At 36.0% G+C, this 21,280-nt stretch overlaps 1 protein-coding gene across 3 annotated transcripts in view; it reads right to left on the bottom strand.

The window, feature by feature from the left end:
- Window positions 1–20,916, bottom strand: part of cemip (cell migration inducing hyaluronidase 1) — a 1,140,081-nt gene extending 1,119,165 nt beyond the window's left edge. For 2 of the 3 annotated variants that reach the window (XR_012383148.1, XM_073908076.1), the window contains exon 1: window positions 20,839–20,916. The gene's annotated coding sequence lies outside the window, so the exon portion shown is untranslated. Of the gene's footprint in view, window positions 1–19,900; window positions 20,101–20,838 lie in introns of those variants that run through there. The other variant, XM_073908077.1, reaches the window with a different exon arrangement.
- Window positions 20,917–21,280: the final 364 nt, after the last annotated feature.

The raw sequence follows: 21,280 nt of genomic DNA, 5'->3' as shown, positions 1-21,280 counted from the left end.
CAATTGTATATTGCTAATATCATTATTATAATCATCATCTTCATCATCATCATTAACATTTTCATGTCCTACCCAATGCATAAAAATGTATATAAATATCGCAATAATCATTAAAAAAGCAAAACAATATATATTACTAATATAATTACAATTACTATCATTATAGGGCCCGACTATATGAATGGTAAAAAAAAATATATATAAAAAAATAACAGTTTTTTGTAATAATAATAATAATAATAATAATAATAATCATAATAATCATAATAATAATAATAATAAAAATAATAATAATAATTTACACAACAGTAGTTATGAATATATTGTACAAATATGACATACGGTTGAAGACATACACAATTATTAGCCCTCCTGTCATTTTTGTCTTTCTAACCCAAGTCCATTCTTGGTTTAATTTTAGAGATTGAATAGAGATTTAGCGATATGTGCAGTTACACTCACCGGCCACTTTATTAGGTACACCTGTCCAACTGACCGGTAATGCATATTTCTAATTACATGGCAGCAACTCAATGTATTTAGGCCAGACTGGTTTCAGCTGATAGAAAGGCAACAGTAATTCAAATAACCACTCGTTACAACCAAGGTCTGCCAAAGAGCAACTCTGAACGCACAACACGTCCAACCTTGAGGCGGATGGGCTACAGCAGCAGAAGACCACAGCGGGTGACACTCCTGTCAGCTAAGAACAGGAAAATGAGGCTACAATTCACACAGGCTCACCAAAATGGAACAATAGAAGATTGGAAAAACGTTGCCTGGTCTGATGAGTCTCGATTTCTGCGACATTCAGATGGTAGGGTCAGAATTTGGCGTCAACAACATGAAAGCATGGATCTATCCTGCCTTGTATTAATGGTTTAGGCTGGTGGTGGTGGTGTATTGGTGTGGGGGGGATATTTTCTTGGCACACTTTGGGCCCACTGGGAACCAATTGAGCATGGTGTCAACACCAAAGCCTACCTGAGAATTATTGCTGACCATGTCCATGCCTTTATGACCACAGTGTACTCATCTTCTGATGGCTACTTTCAGCAGAATATCACGCCATGTCATAAAGTGTGAATCATCTCAGACTGGTTTCTTGAATATGACAATGAGTTCACTGTACTCAAATGGCCTCCACAGTCACCAGATCTCAATCCAATAGAGCACCTTTGGGAAGTAGTGGATTGGAAGATTCACATCATGGATGTGCAGCTGACAAATCTGCAGCAACTGTTGCGATAGGTTTGAAATGATGTGAAATGAATGCAATATAAATATTTTAAAATTAATCCAAGAGCAAATTCTAGATATGTCTCATAACGCTATCGAATTGTTTTTAAAAAAAAGATCAAGATTTCAATTTAGACAAAATATTCCCGATTCTGATTTCCCCCATAATCGAGCATGCTATGATCATCTGCCTTTTCCCCACTAAAACAAACCCCTTCTGAATCAACAATCAGCACGAGCGATTCACACGAGAAAAGTCTTGAGCGGCATCTCTCATGCCATAAATCATCTTTTATTGCACACGCTTGTCTCTGCATCATCGTTATTCATAATTTCAACCCGGGATCTGCTAAAAACACAGGACAACAGACAGGCATATCACTCACGCTCACACACACACACATGCGTGTTGAGGAGGGTCAGTGTGTCCTCAGACATATGGCTCCGTTTCTGTCTGTCAGCGGATGGCGGTGCTCCAACCCAAACCGCAGATGAAGAAGATGGCGATAAGACTAAGAGGCCCTGAAAGCTTCTCCAAAACTCCCCATCCAGAGGAACAATGATCCCTCCAGGGGCTCCCGGCTTGGAGAAAGCCAGTGCCTGGTCCTCGTGCATGCAACACTTGTGTTAACATGCGTCCTGAGGGGAAACTACTGTCTGCATTATTACAGGTTGATGCAGCAATCTCGCTGTCCGTCTCAGAAAGCCATACATTAGTGGCCGGGAGCAGGTGTTTGCTTCTGCCAGATACACACTCGCTGGGAGTCACCAGTCATTTTTGCTGTCAGCACTCAAGTCTGTGTTGCATTGCCTTTTTTACTGGCTTTACTGCAAGTTTGTGGTTGGGTTTTGAGAGCTGTTGCGAAATTACGTCGCATATCAACAGCCAAGAAATGACACAAACGTGGCTGCAAGATACATCCCTATTACATACGCGTCAAAATTATTCGGCTAATTTTCAAATATTCCCCGAATTATGTTTAACAAAAAAAGCCCAGGCTCATTATGATTACGTACTCCTGTATACATTTCTGGAGAGGGTGAAATACATCCCTGGAGGTACGTTTTTTAGATCTCCCCTAGGTTTTTTAGATTGCCCCTGCTGTTGTCACATAAATCCACCAGAGGCTGTTAACTGACTGACTGACTGACTGACTGACTGAGTGAAGATTATTCATAAACTAATTTCGAAAAGATCACGTGCTTATGATTGACACGGCTGGCCCAGAGTCAAGCTAATGCACGAACTACCAATCAGACTATTCTGTCAGGGTTCTGCCAATTTGGTCTTGTAAATTCTTGTTTTGGTGGCAGAGCTCTGACACTACTCATGTCTGGTCCTGTTTCTGTCTCTGTGTGCGCGCGCGCCGTCGTGGGTGTACGCAGAGTGTGCGCGCTGCCGCTTGATGTGGCCGCGCACGCTCTGCGTCCCTCACACGCGCTCTTGTACTAGTGTTTGTGTTTGTTCTGTCAGCAGCGCGCTGCTTTATTCTCGGCGCCTCCGTCTAGTTGGTTTCAGTTTTGGTTGGCGCTGAGATGAAGCATGCGAGTTGCTTATGTGTGAGCGCACGGTAAGGTGTTTATCTATCGTGTGCTCGTGTCTTGCGTCTCTTGTCAAAGCACGTGGCTCGGTGTTTACATTGTGGTCACGTGCTTTTGTCGTGTGCTTCAGTGTTGTATTTGTTGTCATGAACATGCGGTTAATGAGTTCTCTCATTGGCTGCATGTTCTTGTCCTGTTAAGTGAGCGCATGGCTTGTGTTGTCTCTCTGTGTCATGCGCTCTCCCGTCTATTGTCTTGTCCCACCCTCCTTGTTAACTCATTATTAGTTAATTGTGTTCACCTGTTTGTGTGTTAATTTTCTACAGTTTATACACCCCTCACATTTGCTGTCCTGTGCCAGATCGTCATCTCATGTCGTTGTATGAAGTCTTGTCCTGTTGTATTTCCAGTCCTCATCCTTGTCAGCCTGCCCAGTCCTGTTTGTATGTGTATGTATTTTTGTTGATGTTTTCCCCCTCGGGGTAGTTTATTTTGCATTTTTTTTATGTTTATAATTTAATAAATTCCCCATTTTCCTGCACTTGAGTCCTCGCTCCTTTTTCCCCTTTCCCCTCACCAACCCTGACATATTCCTAACCTAGTATAAATAACCAAACAACTTACCTTTAGTCATCTTCGTCTTGAAGAATCCCCCCTTCCACCCCTTCTCCTCCTCTTTTTCTACAGGGCAACACGGCAGCCCAGTGGATAGCACTGTGGCCTCACAGCAAAAAATGCCTCTTGGCTCAGATATCTACCCAACCGGACAGCATTTTCGTGAGTTCATGTTCTCCCCGTGCTTTCGTGGGTTTTCCCCGGGTCCTCCGGTTTCCTCCCACACTCCCAAAAACATGAGACTTATGCCGAGTTCAGACTGCATGATTTTTAAAGTAGTCGTGTCACAGATGTTTTCACACTGCTTGACTATCTGGGCTAGCGTTTCGTCGCTGCTTTGTTTACAATGCAAGATGGATCGGCGACAGGTACTTTCACATTGCATGACTTTACTATAGGAAGAATCGCCGACAACTTCGTCCAAACTACGTCTCACAGCCAAAAACACGTAGTATATATTTTGTTATTAACTACATAATGAGAAAGAAGCCTTTAATGGTGTAGATTAGAACATGTACATGTTTGCTCACCTGGGTTTAAAGGGAATTAGCCATTTCTCCTCAACGCTGATAATAAACTAATTTCTTTCTGGCTGAAACGTCAAACAGACACGGTTGCTCCTGAGTCCTGTCAAACCTCCACTAGTTTTACCTCCATTTCTTGGGTCCAAATAAACCGAAAAAGAGCGCTTTTAACTTCTCCCCCAGCCTCCCGCTGGCCTGCAGCAGGTTTACACACACGCACACACAAGTGAAAGCTGCTCTCTCATTGGCTGTGGGCGATCGCTGATGTTATTTTCAGTCAAAACTCAATTCACACGGCATGATTTGAATCGCCGACAGCTCCAGATATTTAGCACGCCAAATATCTCACAGGCATCGGCGACTCATCGGCGATTCTCTCAGATTGCGTCTTTGATCGTTCATACTGTGTGATTGTCACTCACGTGCACGAGCAGCGATTTGCCTATGATTTCAGGCATTTGTCTGCGATTTCTCAAAACCTGTCGGCGAGCCAAAATCGGGGCTAAAATCACGCAGTCTGAACTAGGCATTAAGTAAATTGACTAAACCAAATTAGCACCAAATTCAATTCTGTCAGCAACACATCACCTTAGCAATCCTTATGGGGGGGTGGGGGGTTCTCGAGATCTACCCAAGCTCAATCTCCCCTCTCGCCCTGCAACGGGAAAGAGCTCCGGGCTCGAGGATCTCATGAGCTCAGGGCTCTCTCCCGGGACTACCTAATCATCAGCTAAGTGTGAACTCTTGAACTGACTGAACGATACCCCCCACCCAGGCCCTTCCCTAAACCCAACTGATTTTCAGAAGCACAGATTGACCAGCATTCAAACTCTTCCCGAAACCAACCGACAGTGTTTTAAAAAGCAATCCAGAAAAAGAGAAACCCTCGCGGCGGCCTGTTTTCTACCACGTTTTCCAATTTTACCATAGTCTCACCCTGTTATTTACTTGTTTGTATAATTTTTTGGCTGTTTGTTTTTGTCTTACCTGTACATTGTGGCAGGAATGGGTGAAACCATTTTGGAACATCTAACAGGGGAGAATATGTGTTTATTAGGTTGTTCAAGAGTTCACACGTAGCTGATGATTGAACAAAGCTTGTTTGCAAGGCGAGAGGCTAATAATTCAGACTTCGACTGTATGTACAGTATCTTTCCTGACAGCAGTCAAATGCACACTGCACACTCCTTTTACCACAAATTAGTGTTTAGTTTTAAAAGCTGTTTCATTTGCAAAATGACACCCATGGAGGAACCGTGAGACTCATCAAACATCTTCAGTGGCGCAAACGCACTTTACCGTAATGCATCTATTTCTATTCCATCCAAGAGAGAGCCCATCCTCCCCCAAGCCTCTTCAATTTACCTCGTTTGTGGGAAACATCTGACAAGCGTGTGCTGAAAACGAGGTATTTGCTGCTTGCTTTCGCCTCCTGACAGCCAATGAATTACTCCGGCCTCTGACAGCTGTCAGGCTTGACAAACCTGCTGTTGGTTTCAGAGATTGCACTCCGTGCGAGAGATACCGCGCTGTCAAGTTTACACCTGCGGATGCGTAACCTTGGGACGGATCTCAGCGCTTTTTGCCTCATAAGTAATGAACGCACGTGTGCTGCTGCCGGCCGCGTTTATGATCAAGGTTGAAAAATTCCATCAGGGTGATTTTCATCGATCTTGTAAACGCGCAGATGCACAGGCTTTTTTTGTAACAGAATCTAATTGTTTATACAGAGCAACCGAAGCAGTCACTGGTCTTGTGGAGTAATCGAGCTCATTTAAATAGCTGATCTGCCTTGTTATGTGCTGGAGCTGCTGTTGTGTAATGAATAGGTGGTATAATAATAAAACAAACATATATCATTATTAATAATAATAATAATAATAATAATAATAATAATTATTATTACTATTATTGTTATTGTTATTATTATTATTATTATTATTATTATTTTGAGAACTACTACAATTATAGGGCCCTTTCTATTGCATACAAAACCAACACACATATCCTTTTTTTTAATCAACACATGTATTATTGTTATTATTATAATAATTATTGTCATCATCATCGTCATCATCATCATTAATATTATTATGATTATGATTATTATTATTATTATTATTATTATTATTATTATTATTAGGCCCTTCTTAATGCATAAAAATCAATACAAATATCATAATAATCATTTAAAAATTAACACAAATATGTTACTAACATTTGTACTATAATAATAATAATAATAATTTACTCTTTTATTAATATTATTATTATTATTATTATTATTAATGCATAAAAAGAACACACCTATCATAATAATCATTAAAATATCAATACAAATATATTATTTTTATTTTTATTATTATTATTAATATTAATAATAATAATAATAATAATAATAATAATTATTATTATTATTATTATTATTATTATTATTATACCATTTGGCCCTTTTTAATGCATAAAAATCTATACAAATATCATAATAATCGTTAAAATATTAACACAAATATATTAGTAATATTTGTACTATAATAATAATAATAATAATAATATTAATAATAGCAATAATAATAATAATAATAATAATTAATATTATTATTATTATTATTATCATTATTATTTACTCTTTTATTACTATTATTATTATTATTATATATTAATGCACAAAAAGAACACACCTATCATAATAATCATTAAAATATCAATACAAATATATTATTATTATTATTATTATTATTAATAATAATAATAATAATACCATTGGGTCCTTTTTAATGCATAAAAATCAATACAAATATCATAATAATCATTTAAAAATTAACACAAATATATTACTAATATTTGTACTATAATAATAATAATAATAATAATAATAATAATTATAATTTCTTCTTATTATAATTATAATAGTAATAATAATAATTATTATTATTATTAAATTACAGAGCACTGCCTAATGCATACATTTTTTTTCACAAATATATTACTAATATTTGCCATCTTACAGAGAAATCAGATTCCATCTCCAAAAAAAAAAAAAAATACTAATCAAATATTAAATCAATAAAACTGTATATTTTAATTGAAGTGACTGCTCATTAATAAACACATCACTTCAATAATCCCACTGTAGGGATAATTTACAGTTTGACCCAAAGAATGACCAGTCTGGTAGATGAAGAAGAGCCGGAGTCAGAGATTTCAATAAATAAATTAAGTTTACTGAAGATAGTTTGCAGTTTCATCAGCAGAAGCCAGCTTCAACACTCGCAATGACTTCCTAGGCCGCTCTGCTTACAATCAATCACCAATCAATAACGATTATATTTAATAAAAATAATGAAAAACAAGATGATCAGAAAAGGATAAATGTTGATTCATGCTGAGATGGATTGGAAGGTATAAATCCGAATCCTTCACCACCATGTTATAAAACAAACAAACAAACAAAAACAGACCTCTGAAAAGCCATTGAAACACAACCGGTCCTCATATGGTCAACAATTCAGCAGCAAAAATGTCAGCTCAGTCTGAACCCTGGCCAGCACACAGGTAATTAACCAATTAGCAAAATCTTAATAGACCCTCCATTTACACCTCCAGCCCAAATGAACCCATCTATCACACTCCACGCCGCGTGAAACCAAAAAAATAATAGTAAATCAAACTCGTTCAAGCATTTCAATTGACTGGAGCGATGAATGGAGACGGGCCTCTTGTAGATATAAATCAGTACATTCACTTTCCATCTTCAATATTCATGTCGATATTCCACACGGCGTGCACTCATTCATTTGCATGGAAATGAGCGGAGGTTTAAGTGTCATGACATTATGTGGATGAACGCCGCAATCCCCTCGACCGCACTGGAAATATCACACACACACACAAACACAGACAAATCCGCAAATGCTGTACGCAGAAAACACACAGGACAACACAGGTGATTATTTATGAATGCCGCTGCTTGTACAAATGTGCATGCACTAAATAAACAAATGGCTGAAAATGAAGGCCGTTTTTCACGTATTGCGCCTCATGTGTGCTTTTTCCCCCCCAAGTAACACAAAAGAAAATCTTTTAAAGGATCATATTTTTGTTGGACTATAGATATGAATAAAAACACCAAGCCAATATCAGTTTTTTTTTTACGTTATTTACACAATTTCTGAAGTCGTACACTAAAAGATGCCTTCTTTTTTTAGGTTTGTCCGTAGTGTATGTGTTTGAATGAGGGTGAATGGGTGTTTCCCTGGGATGGATTGCAGCTGGAAGGGCATCTGCTGCGTAAAACAAATGCTGCATAAGTTGGTGGTTCATTCCGCTGTGGTGACCCCTGATTAATAAAGGGATTAAGCCGAAAAGAAAATGAATGAATGAATGAATGAAGGAATAAATGAATGAATGAATGAATGAATGAATGAATAATAATAATAATAATAATAATAATAATAATAATAATAATAATAAATATTTTATTTACAATTTTATGGTCAAACTGTCTAATTTTATTTATTTAAATGTTAATTACTGTTTTATTTTCTCTAAATGTAGTTTTTTTTACTGTTAAATTAAAACACGAAAGAAATATTTTGAAATTAAATAATAATATTTATCATATTTTGAAATTATTTCTTAATATAATAATAACAATAATTATAAAATTATTATTATTACTATTGTTATTATTATTATTATTTATTTATTTATTTTACTACTAGTACTATTTCAAAATATTTCTTTCATGTTTTAATTTAACAGAAATACAAATTATTTTAAGGAAAATAAAACATGTTATAAATTTCTAAAAATTGTATAAGCAGTAAAATTTTAAGTGTAATTACAAAATGTCTTTTTGTATGAAAAGAGAGTAAATTCAGAAGAAGAAAAAAATAAGTTTACTAATTATTACAAATTTAAAATGACATTTTACTCATTTAAAATTAACTAACTAAAATTAAATATTTATATATAAATATTTATACTTGTGTTGAATTGCATGTATTGAGTCAATGTACTGAAAATAATTATTCCAATTATACATGGGGGGGGATTTTTAAAGAAAGTCATGAAAAAAGTGTCAAAATAACTGCTCTACACAACTCTCAGTTAGTGAAAACCTCAGAAAAGCCTTGAAATATTGATCGTGTATATTCATTCATTCACATCCTTTGGTTTAGTCTCTGACCCTTTAGGGGTCGCCATAGTGGAATGAACCGCCAACTATTCCAGAAAAAGTTTGACAGCGGATGCCCTTTTAGCTGCAAACCCTTACTGGGAGACACCCATACACACAACCGGAGCACCTGGGGGAAACCCACGCCAATACAGGGAAAAACTTCCAAACAGAAATGCCAACTGACCCAGCTGGAACTCGAACCAGCGACATTCTTGCAGTGAGGCGACAGTGCTAACCACTCAGCCACTGAGCAGCCAACATCATAATATATTTGGAAAATTACTTTTTTTTTTTATATTAAACTAGTCTACCACTGTTTTTGAAGAACAGACTGAAATTCACTGATAATCTTCCCATCTGCTGAATAAAACAATAATTTCCCATATTTGTCTTTAATTACAAAAACTTCAAGTTGATTCTTCACACAAAGCTATGATCACCATGATGTTTTACATTCTTGGTCAGAGTAAGCATGTGCTAGACAGCGTCTTTCGACATTTGAAGCATTTCGATGAGTTTTCGGCATCTGGCACCATGTGTGCCGCATTTTTAACACGCCGCGTTAAAAATAGTTGCACCCCAGCAATCTGTTCAGCTTTCTCTTCTGTGCGGGATATCTCTAAAACAAAAACGACTCCTTAAGGGGTGCTTTTTTAATTACTACAACTACAACCTTTAGGTTAACTAAAGAAGTTTTTTTTTCCAACACATTTCCAAACACAATAGTTCTAATAGCTGAAAACTGATTTATTTATTTACATCTTATTATTTTTATTTACATCTTTGCCAGGATGACAGTAAATAATATTTGACTAGATTTTTTTCTAGATTTTTGACTAGAATTGTTCTGTAGACGATCAAAAAAAAAACTGTTTTTATTCTAGCCGAAATAAAACAAATAAGACTTTCTCCAGAAGAAAAAATATTATCAGACATACTGTGAAAATTTCCTTTCATCATTCGGGAAATATTTGAAAAAGAAAAAAATAAATTTCACAGAAAGCCAATCATTTTGACTTCAACTGCATGCTTTTTAGTATACAGTATGAATAGATTAGTGTTATTAATCATAATAATTCATAAATGTGAGCAGTCATAGGAGTCCAATCTTGAAACATTTTATCTGAAAGTCGAATAAATAAGCTTTCCATTTATGTATTATTAGGAAGTTTTTTTTATTATTTGGAAAACATGGAATCAGAGGTAAATGAATGAATGAATGAATGAATGAATGAATGAATGAAGGATATATTTAACAAACAAATAACTAAAAATAAATAAAAATGAATTAATTAATTATTTAATAAATAAATAAAAATAAATGATTAAATAAATTAATGAATAAATAACAAAAAATAAATGAATGACTGAATTATTTCCCCAGAGATGGGTTGCGGCTGGAAGGGCATCCGCTGCGTAAAAATGTGCTGGATAAGTTGGCGGTTCATTTCGCTGTGGTGACCCCGGATTAATAAAGGGACTAAGCCGACAAGAAAATGAATGAATGAACGAATGAATGAATGAATGAATGAAAATAAATGAATGAAAATAAATGAATGAAAATAAATGAATGAATAAATAAATAAAAATAAATGAAAAAATAAACACAAATAAATAAATAAATAAATTTAAATGCTATTTTGTAGTTTTATTTTTATATCAAAATTATTATTTCTTTTTATTCTATTTATTTATTTATTTATTTTAATTAAAGGACGGTACACAAAAACAAACAACAAAACAAAAGTTGAATGGTTTTTATAAAAAGTGTATAATAAAGCAGTTACAGGAAATATTTATATAACAACATAAATTAAAACAATAATAATAATAATAATAGTATTAACAACATCAACTACAACAATAATAAATATTTTAATCCATAAATGTATCATTTTAAATACATTTTTAAAGTATATAAATTATTTACTTATAATTTTAAACACATATATTCATTTAATAGTTGATCGTTTATGGACAACATAATTTAGGTCGTACAAAAAAAATTAGGCAAATTTAAAATTAAAAGGAAAATTGATCATTTTGACTCGTACAGTATATTATTGCATAAACTCATAAAGAGTGAACAGCGAGTGCATTTTAAATTTTTGCACGAATTCATTCATTCGTTGTCCTTCAGCTTAGTCCCTTATTTTATTAGGGGTTACCACAGTGGAATGAACCGCCAACTATTCCAGTATATGTTTTACGCAGCGGATGCCCTTCCAGCTGCAACCCAGTACTGGAAAACACCCATACACACTCACATTCATCCAATACGGCCAATTTAGTTTATTTAATTCACTTATAGCGCATGTCTTTGGACTGTGGGAGAAAACCGGAGCACCCGGAGGAAACCCATGCTATCACGGGGAGAACATGCAAACTCCACACAAAAATGCCAACTGGCCCTGCTGAGACTTAAACCAGTGCTGTGAGGCAACAGTGCTAACCACTGAGCCAACGTGCCGCCCCCCTTTGCGTGAACTATCTCTTTAAACAAAACTTAAAAAATGAAGTTTGTGCATATCTGATTCAATATTGAGTTCTGATGACCCACTAGTTTTTAGCGTGTTTATTTGTTAAATCAAACCAAGAATTGAACATCAATAACCTAGAAGTGAGCTCAACAGAAACACTAATGCTTTCACAACCACAGATATCACAGGTTTGATACAGAGCTGTCAGATAAAAATTGATCTCATACAGCAGGAGTGTGTGTTTGTTCATTTATGGCATGTTTTTTTTTTCAACAGCAGCTTGAAGCATGTGAGTCAGTGTTGATAAGGTGCTACAACATGTAGCCTTTCATAAGTCTTTAGTGATGTTTCAAGGATTTTATCTGTTGTGGTCAGGCGTGGACAAGCTGTTTTATAACTCAGACCTAGATTTAGCCCAGAGGCAAGAAGAGAACGGATGAAAGAGAGAGAAAAAGAGAGACACACAAGAGCAAAATGCAATACAGAGGGATCTGCTCCAAAAACCTAGTGCTCTGCCTTGCAGTCTATTAAGGCTGCATACACTCCAAAACATTAGGTTATTCAAACAGGCGGTGGTAAAAAGAGTACTGAAAAATCATACTCAAGTAAGAAAGTACCATTACTTGCCTAAAAATGTAGTGCAGGGAGAGTAAAAGTATCTGTTGTAAATATTACTCAAAGTATGAGTAAAAAGTAGACCATTCTAAAGTACTCAAGAGTAGTGAGTAGTGAGTGTTACGCTGTTAAAAGCTGATGCGTTTATATTTAATCTTTGCATGTGTGTATAAACGTAACATTCTGTAGTGCTATTAGCTATTGCCCAGCAGGCACACAACACCATAAGACGTAGGCCTGTGCAATTAATCGAAAATCCGGTTTCGGTTTTGGCTTCTAACGATTATGAAAAAGCATTAATCGATATAAATGATTATTGCATCATATACTGCCCCCTTTCCAGTTGTGACGTTTGCAGCACGGGATACGTATACATGTTTTTAAAGGCGCGAACGAGACCGTATGCTTCTGTGTGTGTGTGCCGCGAACACACAAAGCATACATTCAGCATTCGCACACTGAAACGAGCAGAGCACACACATGTAAAGTCATCTTAACGTGAGCGCTTTAATGGTCAAACATGTGTCAAAGCGCAGTGTTTAGTGATTATGTTAAACCTCATCAGTGTAATAAACAAACGAGTTAAGAATTAAAAGACATGTGAATGAGAAACCATTAAAGAGACCGCGCGCAATATTCCTGCTGCTGCCTGTTTTTATTGTTAATCAAACAATAAAAGGAGAAAATCCCTCACTGCTCTTGACTGAAAGACTTTTGTAGTTTATGGGCCCTATCATACACCAGGCGCAGTGTGGTGCAAGACGCAGCGCAATAGTCTTTTGGTAGTTTCAGCTTGGCGCTAGAGTTGTTTTGAGGCGTTGCACTACGCTGTTTAAATAGCAAATGCATTAGCGCTTATTTGTGCACCCATAGGCGTTCTGGTCTAAAAAGGAAGGCGTTCTGAGGCGGACCGCTGGCGCGTTGCTATTTTGAGAATCTATAATAGATTTTTCATTAGACCAAAACTAATCTGGTCTAAACTCCGGCGCAGAGTTGCGCCTCGCTTACGCACTGCTTAATACGCACAAGAGAGCAATACGCAAATATCTTTACATATGAAAAAAAATTAAATATTAAGGATATATATAGGATATAATAAGAATATATATAGGATATAAATATAAAGGATTAAAATATTACAAAACATATTATTTTCTAGCCTACATAAATATATAAAGCCACTGCTTTTATGTCTTCTTCATCTCGGGAGGCTTTTTCAGTTCATTCATAACAATTTGCTTTTGTATAATGTTATTATTATTAGCAGTATTATTTATTATATGCATATTTATATTTGTTTTATTAAAAACAAGCTTAGATTTGCCCACCTGTCAGGTTTTAGATCATATGGGGCACAGCATGTGTTTTAGGATATAACTCAGGTTTTTGAGCACACTTGGTCATTATTGTTCATTTATTCATTTGCTAGAAATTAGAACTGAATTTAGAAATAGTTTTGAAACGAATATTTGCGCTTAACAAACAAAATAAATTTTTTATAGACTAATTGATGTCTGTGCGTAAAGGTTTCCCTATCCAAGAGCGAATGTGAAAGTAAATTCATTATCTCTCATTCTCACAGTAGATGCTCTGTTTAACAGTTTTCTGTAAAAAAAAAAACGTCAACTGTTAACTGTTTGTTTGTGAAATGATCATTTTTTCCACTTAGACTTACTTTGCGTCCTGTAAATAGCGAATGCTTTTGGCGCGACGCAGCTGGCTCTTAAAGGGAATGGGAGATGAGACTCTAATTGGTTTATTCTCAAAACACACCTATAACTCATTAAGAAAATAAACTCAACCCTTTTAGACCGTGCACCTTGGCACAAAGCGCATTTTCCCGTCCGTAAATTAGCAAAAATGCGTTCTGACACGCCCTGAAAGCGTTTGCGCCCTGCGTTTTGCGCTCTGCGCATGGACCGTCAAAATAGAGCCCAAAGTGTTTTTCTGACAATGAAGATGCTTGAATAAGTTTGTTTTATATTTTTATTCTATTGTATTTATTTATCTTTCCTTTGCAGGGTGGAAAATAACTGTATATATAAAGTTGAAGGCATAATTATAAGCCCTCCTGAATTATTAGCAACCCATTCCCCCCAAATTTCTGTTTCATGGAAAGAAGATTTTTTTTGTCAACTAATTTCTGAACATAATTGTTTTAATAACTCACTTGTAGGCCCACACAAAATCTGCGCACAGAATTCCGAAGATTTTCTGTAGATTTCCGCAGATTTCTAGCCCATCAATAATTCTGTTTATTTACTTGAGTAAATGTGTGTAAATCTATATTTATTCAGTTTTTTTTCTTAATTACAGGAATATTGTTCATCTGATTTATGCACAATGCAGTTTGTACAGTCATATGTTCTGTCTTTTAGTAGATATATTATATAAGAGACTTGTTTTGTTTATCAAATAAAGTGCATCTAATTGGATTTGCAATTTAAAGATTAAATAAAAGTTAAAAAGGTATTACTTTTTATTTCACATATTAAGGTTTTAGTTTTGAAACTCCCAAAATAATTACGCAGAAATCCACAGATTTTTACCAAAATTCTCAGCAAAAATAGCAAAAAACTTCTGCAGATTCCGTCTGGCCCTGCTCATTTGACCCATGATGACAGTAAATAATATTTTACTACATATTTTTCAAAATACAAGCATTCAGATTAAAGTGCAATTCCAATAACGACATTAAATGACGTTGATATTTTGGTTGATTTTAGGTTGTGTTAGAAAGTGACTAAAATGCAACGTTGAGCCAACATCTTAAAACCAAACATATTGACATCAAATACTGACATTTATTCCTCAGGTATGGCAACCAAAATCCAACGTTTGATAGACGTCATAGTGGTAAGGTCCACACAATGTCATTAGACGTTGATGTTTGGTTGAATTTAGGTTGGATGTTGGATATTAGCATTGGACTGAAGTTAAATTCTGATGTCAACCCAAATAAAATTCCCAATTACCAAATAAAATGCAACGTCTCTACGACATTGGGGTACATCGTCAATCTGACGTCATGTTGACGTCTTGTGCCTGCTGGGTGTTTAAGGCCATTTTGGTCCTCATACAGTAAACATCCGTCAATTTCTCATCAGTGACATGAATCTAAACAGTCTCTGGGTCATTGCGTGTAAAGATTATGGACATCATCTCGGACACTTTTAACGCTTCCAAACAGTCTGTTGTAATTATAAAATCGCCCATGTCTTGAGGTTGTTCAGTATGATGCTATTTACCAACTATGTGCAATTTGATTGGACTCACAGGACTGATTTTTCTAACCCCTACAGACAAGAAGAAATAAAGTAGTGGAGCTGCATAACCAGCTGCGTAATATATGTGCTGGATTAGCTGGCAGTTCATTCCGCTGTAGCGACCCCTGAATAATAAAGGGACTAAGCCGAAAAGAAAATATGAATGAACAAATACTGTAGCAATAGCTGAGTGTGGAGCTATTCAAGCTATCAGGTGAAATTGTATTTATATTGCAAAATCAAATAGCAGGAAGACAAAATAATGTCCATTTTTTTCCAATATCATGCAGCCTTACTGCACACCGATCCACAATGAGCAAATTGAAATGCAAGATCACTTCAAGACATGACAGGTTGTTGCCGAATAAAAAACACGGTGTGCAACAGGACATCTGTCCGCCTCCACCTGTCTTCAACTAGGTCAGCCTGAAGCCAGACATTGCATCTCATAGGTGTTTAATGAAGAGCCCAAAATAGCCAGACCCCTGCCCACAATGCACGAGTTACAACTAGGTGAAAGCTCTCGGTAAAACGGCGAAATGTATGAGCGCAAGTTCAAGCACAGGCAGATCGGCGTGAAAACCTCAACAGTGTATAGCGTCATGAGAATTTAGGCGAATTCTCACCAAATACAGTAACTATAAAGATAATGGTGAAGATTTAACGGTAACTCATTCACAGGGTTAAAGAATAGCATACAGTAGTTTATATCTCAACTTCAATGATGAAGATACAGGGGGACGATATAAAAATGAATCAGACCCCTGTCCACCATGGCCAAATTTGAAGACTTGTCTTGATAGAAGATAGAATATTTATAGATTTTAATTGAAAAAAAAAATCTAATTATGTATGGAAAACATCGTCAATGCACTGTTATGCACCGAGATATCGAATTGAACCGAATCGATGGCATAATAATCGATACAGTCGAACAGTGAGACCAGTGTAGGTTCACAATAAAGCATATTTCACCAAACTTTGTTTTATTTACTGCTTCTAAAAAGACAAAATATGCTTATGAATGCTCAACTTAAAATGTGGTCTAATGTTCGGGCAAGCTTCTCTCAAATGTTCTTCAAGCAAATCTAACTGCTTTAGTTCAGAGCTATCAAACCTTGAATTAAGGGCGTAGAATTGGCATGGATGGAGGAGACGTGTCCCCACCAATATCCACCAGTTACTGAAATGTCCCAACCAATATTTAAATCGACTTCAAAATAAAATAATGCTCCATCAACCTTAAGTAACCTATTTGTGTACAAAGGGTTAAAGTCAAGTTTGCTATGAGTTCACTATAATACTATTAACCAAAGCTGTGCAATTAATCAAAATTCAGTTTGAAAAACAAACAATTGGGACAAAAAAGTAAACTCTCTAAATTTCTCAACATTCATACCTCCTCAAAGCCAGATTGCAGTAAAATCTTGTAAATTGATTTTGCAGCAAGGAACGTGATTCATTTATTGATATTTGTACTAATACATGTCATGTAAGTGTTTATTTTATATCATTAAGCCCTTTATTCATGTTTTTAAAAGCACAATGCATGCACTCTAGGGATGTATGTCCCCGCCAATGTCAAGAGCGAATCTACCTAACCTTGCCTTGAATTTGAAAGTATCAAACATCCTCAAATCAACATATCAAATATCTCAATACACAGACACATTCATGGACCACCTACAGAGACAGTTCACCCCAAAAATGAAATTCTGCCAATATTTAATCACCCTTTACTTGTTCCAGACCCGTTTGACTTTCTTTTCCCTGTTGGAGACAGAATATATTTTGAAGAAAGCTGGAAATCTGTAACCATTGACGTACATACACTGTAAAAAATCCAGCTTACAAATTGTTAACTCAGATTAAAACTGTAAGTTAGGTGGACATATTTTGGATCTCAAAGTTGAATTTACTCATGAAAACAATTTAACTGCATGTTTGGAACTGTTTGTTCAATGAAAGTAAAAAAAACTCAGTTGAGGAGACTTTGAGTTTTGATTTCTTCACTTGAGCATTTACTACTGTAAAAAAAATAAAAAGTTGAGTTGATTTAAAATTTTAAAGCAACTGGCTGCAAAGAAATTTTGAGTTTATTAAGCTTCGGTGGTTTGAAGTTGTGCCAAATTATTCAGTAAAGTATAATTGACTTAAACCAGCCTTTTCAGTCAACTTAAAAAAATAATCTGGCACAACTTCAACCACTGAAGCTTAAGAAACTCCAAATTTCTTTGCAGCCGGTTGCTTTAAAATTTTAAGTCAACTCAACTTTTTATTTTCTACAGTGTAGTATCCCATAACTATGAAGTCAATAGTTACAGGTTTTGAGCTTTCTTCAAAGTATCTCCTTTTGTATTCAAAGGAATAAAGAAACTTATAAAGGTTTACAGCAACCTGAGGGTGAGTAAATATTCATTTTTTGGGGTAAACTATCCCAAAAAGATTTAATAGTTTGAAATTAGGCTGGGTCATATGGCAAAAATGCAATCTCGATAATTATTGTCCATATTAAATGATAACAATATGTATTTCAATGTAAGTTGTTAATACTTCCAGATTTAAAAGAGTACCCCAACATAAACTGAAGCCACAAAAATTAGAGGGTCCATTAAATGGTAAATTTAAATAACATATTTTCAGTCTGTTCATTTTCGGTGATCGAGGACTCGGTACATCTCCAATATCAACACACTTTTATATTCCTATTGTTGCACATTTCTTCTGTGTGATTGATTGGCTCATTAGACAAATATAGTGATGTATAGTTATGTAGTGATTTGATATAAAATCATTCATCGCCCAGCTCTACATGGAACACTTAAAGGGATAGTTCACCACAAAAAAATGAATTCTGTCAACATTTTAATCTCCATTTACTTGTTCCAAACCTGTTCGACTTTCTTTGCTCTGTTGAACACAGAATATATTTTGAAGAAAGTTGAAAACCTGTAACCATTGATGTCCATAGTATATCATAATTATGGAAGTCAATGGTTACACATTTTACGCTTTCCTCAAAATATCTTCTTTTGTATTCAACAGAATAAAGAAACTTATAATATTTTACAAACACATGGGGGTGAGTAAATATAATTTTTTGGGTGCACTATCCCTTTAAGTTGGGCATACTCTTAATTAAATCTTCAATTAACTTTCTATAAGCACTTTTGAAGTGCAAAAAGTGTTATTTACACATCAAGATTTAATAGTTTGACATTAGGGCTGGATGATATGGAAAAATGCAATCTCAATAACTATTGTCCATATTAAATGATAACAATATATATTTTGATGTAAGTTGTAAATGCTTCCAGATTTAAAAAAGTACCCCAACAATGACTGAAGTCACGGCATGACATTTTTTCAGCCAATAAATTTTCAGTGGCCAAAAACACGGTACATCTCTAATATCAACACACTTTTGGATTACCATTGTTGAACATATCTGCTGTGTGAGTGACTCTTAGATCAAGAGTGAAAACCCCAGAGCTTATCATTGTTATTGACATAAACGTTATCGCAATTCGAGAATCATTTATTGGCCCAGCCCTATGATGGAACACTTAAAGGGATAGTTCACCCCAAAAATTATTTCTGTCAACATTTAATCACGCTTAACCTGTTTGACTTTCTTTGCTCTGTCGAACACAGAATATATTTTGAAGAAAGCTGAAAACCTGTAACCATTGATGTCCATAATATTCCAAAACATTAAGTCAATGGTTACAGGTTTTAAGCTTTCTTCAAAATATCTGCTTTTGTATTCAGCAGAAAAAAAAAACTTAAAAAGTTTTACAACCACCTGAGGGTGAGTAAATTTCATTTATTTTGGATGAACTGTCCCTTTAAGTTGGGTATACTCTTAATTACATCTTCAATTAACTTTCTATCTGCATTTCTGAAGTGCAAAAAGTCTGAATTACGCATCAAAATGTTGACATATTTTAATACTGCACATTTCTGCAAACAAGTATTCTGCAAACAAACAAACAAACTCCCATTTTCTCGCACAGCATAGCCTGACAGGGAAATATCTGCCCTCTACAATTACACACACCATTTACTGGCTGATGAATGGAGCTTGAAGAAAAAAAAAACAACAACAACTGCCCACTTGCTGGGCACCACATACGGGGGGCTGTAATTTCACAGATGCACGAAAACAACTTGCTGCCAGTCTGCATTGTTTGGGCACCGAATAGCATGCGTGCAACAGATTCCACACATGAACTTTTGCCTTGTGGTGGCATCCCCATTCGTCTAGTGCCCACAAAGGCGGAGACAAGGAGGTTTTTCACAATATAAGCAGTATGGAACTTGTCTACGCTGATATCCAACAGATAGCAAAGCATTTTAAGATCTTTTCTAGCAAACAATATGACATTTTAAACACTGTCACACACAATGCAAGAGTAATAATAAAGCATCACATACCTTGATTTCCAAGATGATGATGAAATGGGTGGCAACTGTCGTCCTTCAAGTGCTCCTACTTTCCAGGTGTCGACAGGTGCTTGCATTGAAAGTATATGACATTTCAAACTACACTGTAGCCTAACAGATCCCATAATGTGCTATATTACTAATATTAAGCAGCGTAGTGCACTGTCAACCCTCATTCAACAGCACACTGTACAATGCAATCACACTTAATGAAGTAGTACGTTACATTTCACAACCAAAACACGTTGTTAGATAATACAATATGACGCTATGTATATTATACACCTACAAAAAAAGCTACTACAGCGCATTTTGTGTCATTATGTTACAGTATGAAAGCGTAGGTGTCCTTTTTACACAATATTGTCTATTGGAAACACCATAGTACTGGCAGTGTAGCTCAAAATACGACCATACTGTACAACAAATAGTACATAACACTTCTTTAAACAACACGACACTTACATGACTGACTATTCAACATTATACGTGTTGTCATAACACATTAAACGCCTCACGGTTATTATTTCATAACGTACTAATCAGATGAAACTGAAATCGATGAGGTGCTGATAGCGCGCCCGCGCACGCTCAGGTGAAAGGATGCGCGCGGCACAATCCGTGATCGCTCTTTTATGTCTGAACTTGCGCCGGTAAAAACATGTTGCCACAAACACTCGCAAACTCACAGAACTGGAAACGCCATCTCCGCTCAGTCTCATGCCTTTAAAGCCCTTTAAAACGCGACATGGCAGAAAAGGAATGCCACGAAACACGCACGCGAGCGCGCAACGCATGAGAAGAGACGCACCTTGAGCTTCAAAATCCGCAAGTCACTCAAGTACAGCCAACAGTGACATCATTCCAAACAAAAATCAAAAGATGAATCAGAAATCCACAATGATAAAGCTCCTGAAGTGCAGACCAACCTGTGGCGTGAGCAGGTCGCCGTCAGCTCCACGGAAACAGTGCGGACTGCAGGCTGCTGGTGCGCGGCACGAGTTCATAAGACAGCCCGCGCGACACACTGATATTTATACACACCTCCAGTCTCCTGCTTTACACTGTTTACAACGCCGGTCCGAAGACACGCCCGCTGTGCAATCATTGGCCGCGTGAACGCGAAGACGCGCCTACTTGATAGCGATTGGTTATTGGAACGCTGCGTGCGGGTGTGGAACTCAATGTACAGTATCTCCAGCCTTCCAGATGAACACTCAACATCAGATAATCTGTAAATGAGATGAATAATTATTAGTGATGAGTGGTAAAACGCAATGGATGATGGTGAGACTCATAATTCAGCTTTGATTCCTGTTTAAATCAACAATACAAGTGATTCTGATGTTAAATTAATGTTTGTTTAGCAGA

Source organism: Danio rerio, chromosome 7, assembly GCF_049306965.1.
Source record: "Danio rerio strain Tuebingen ecotype United States chromosome 7, GRCz12tu, whole genome shotgun sequence".
Classification (NCBI taxonomy): Eukaryota; Metazoa; Chordata; class Actinopteri; order Cypriniformes; family Danionidae; genus Danio; species Danio rerio.
The sequence above is the reverse complement of the archived record's forward strand: the minus strand, read 5'-3'. Positions and strand labels throughout refer to the sequence as shown.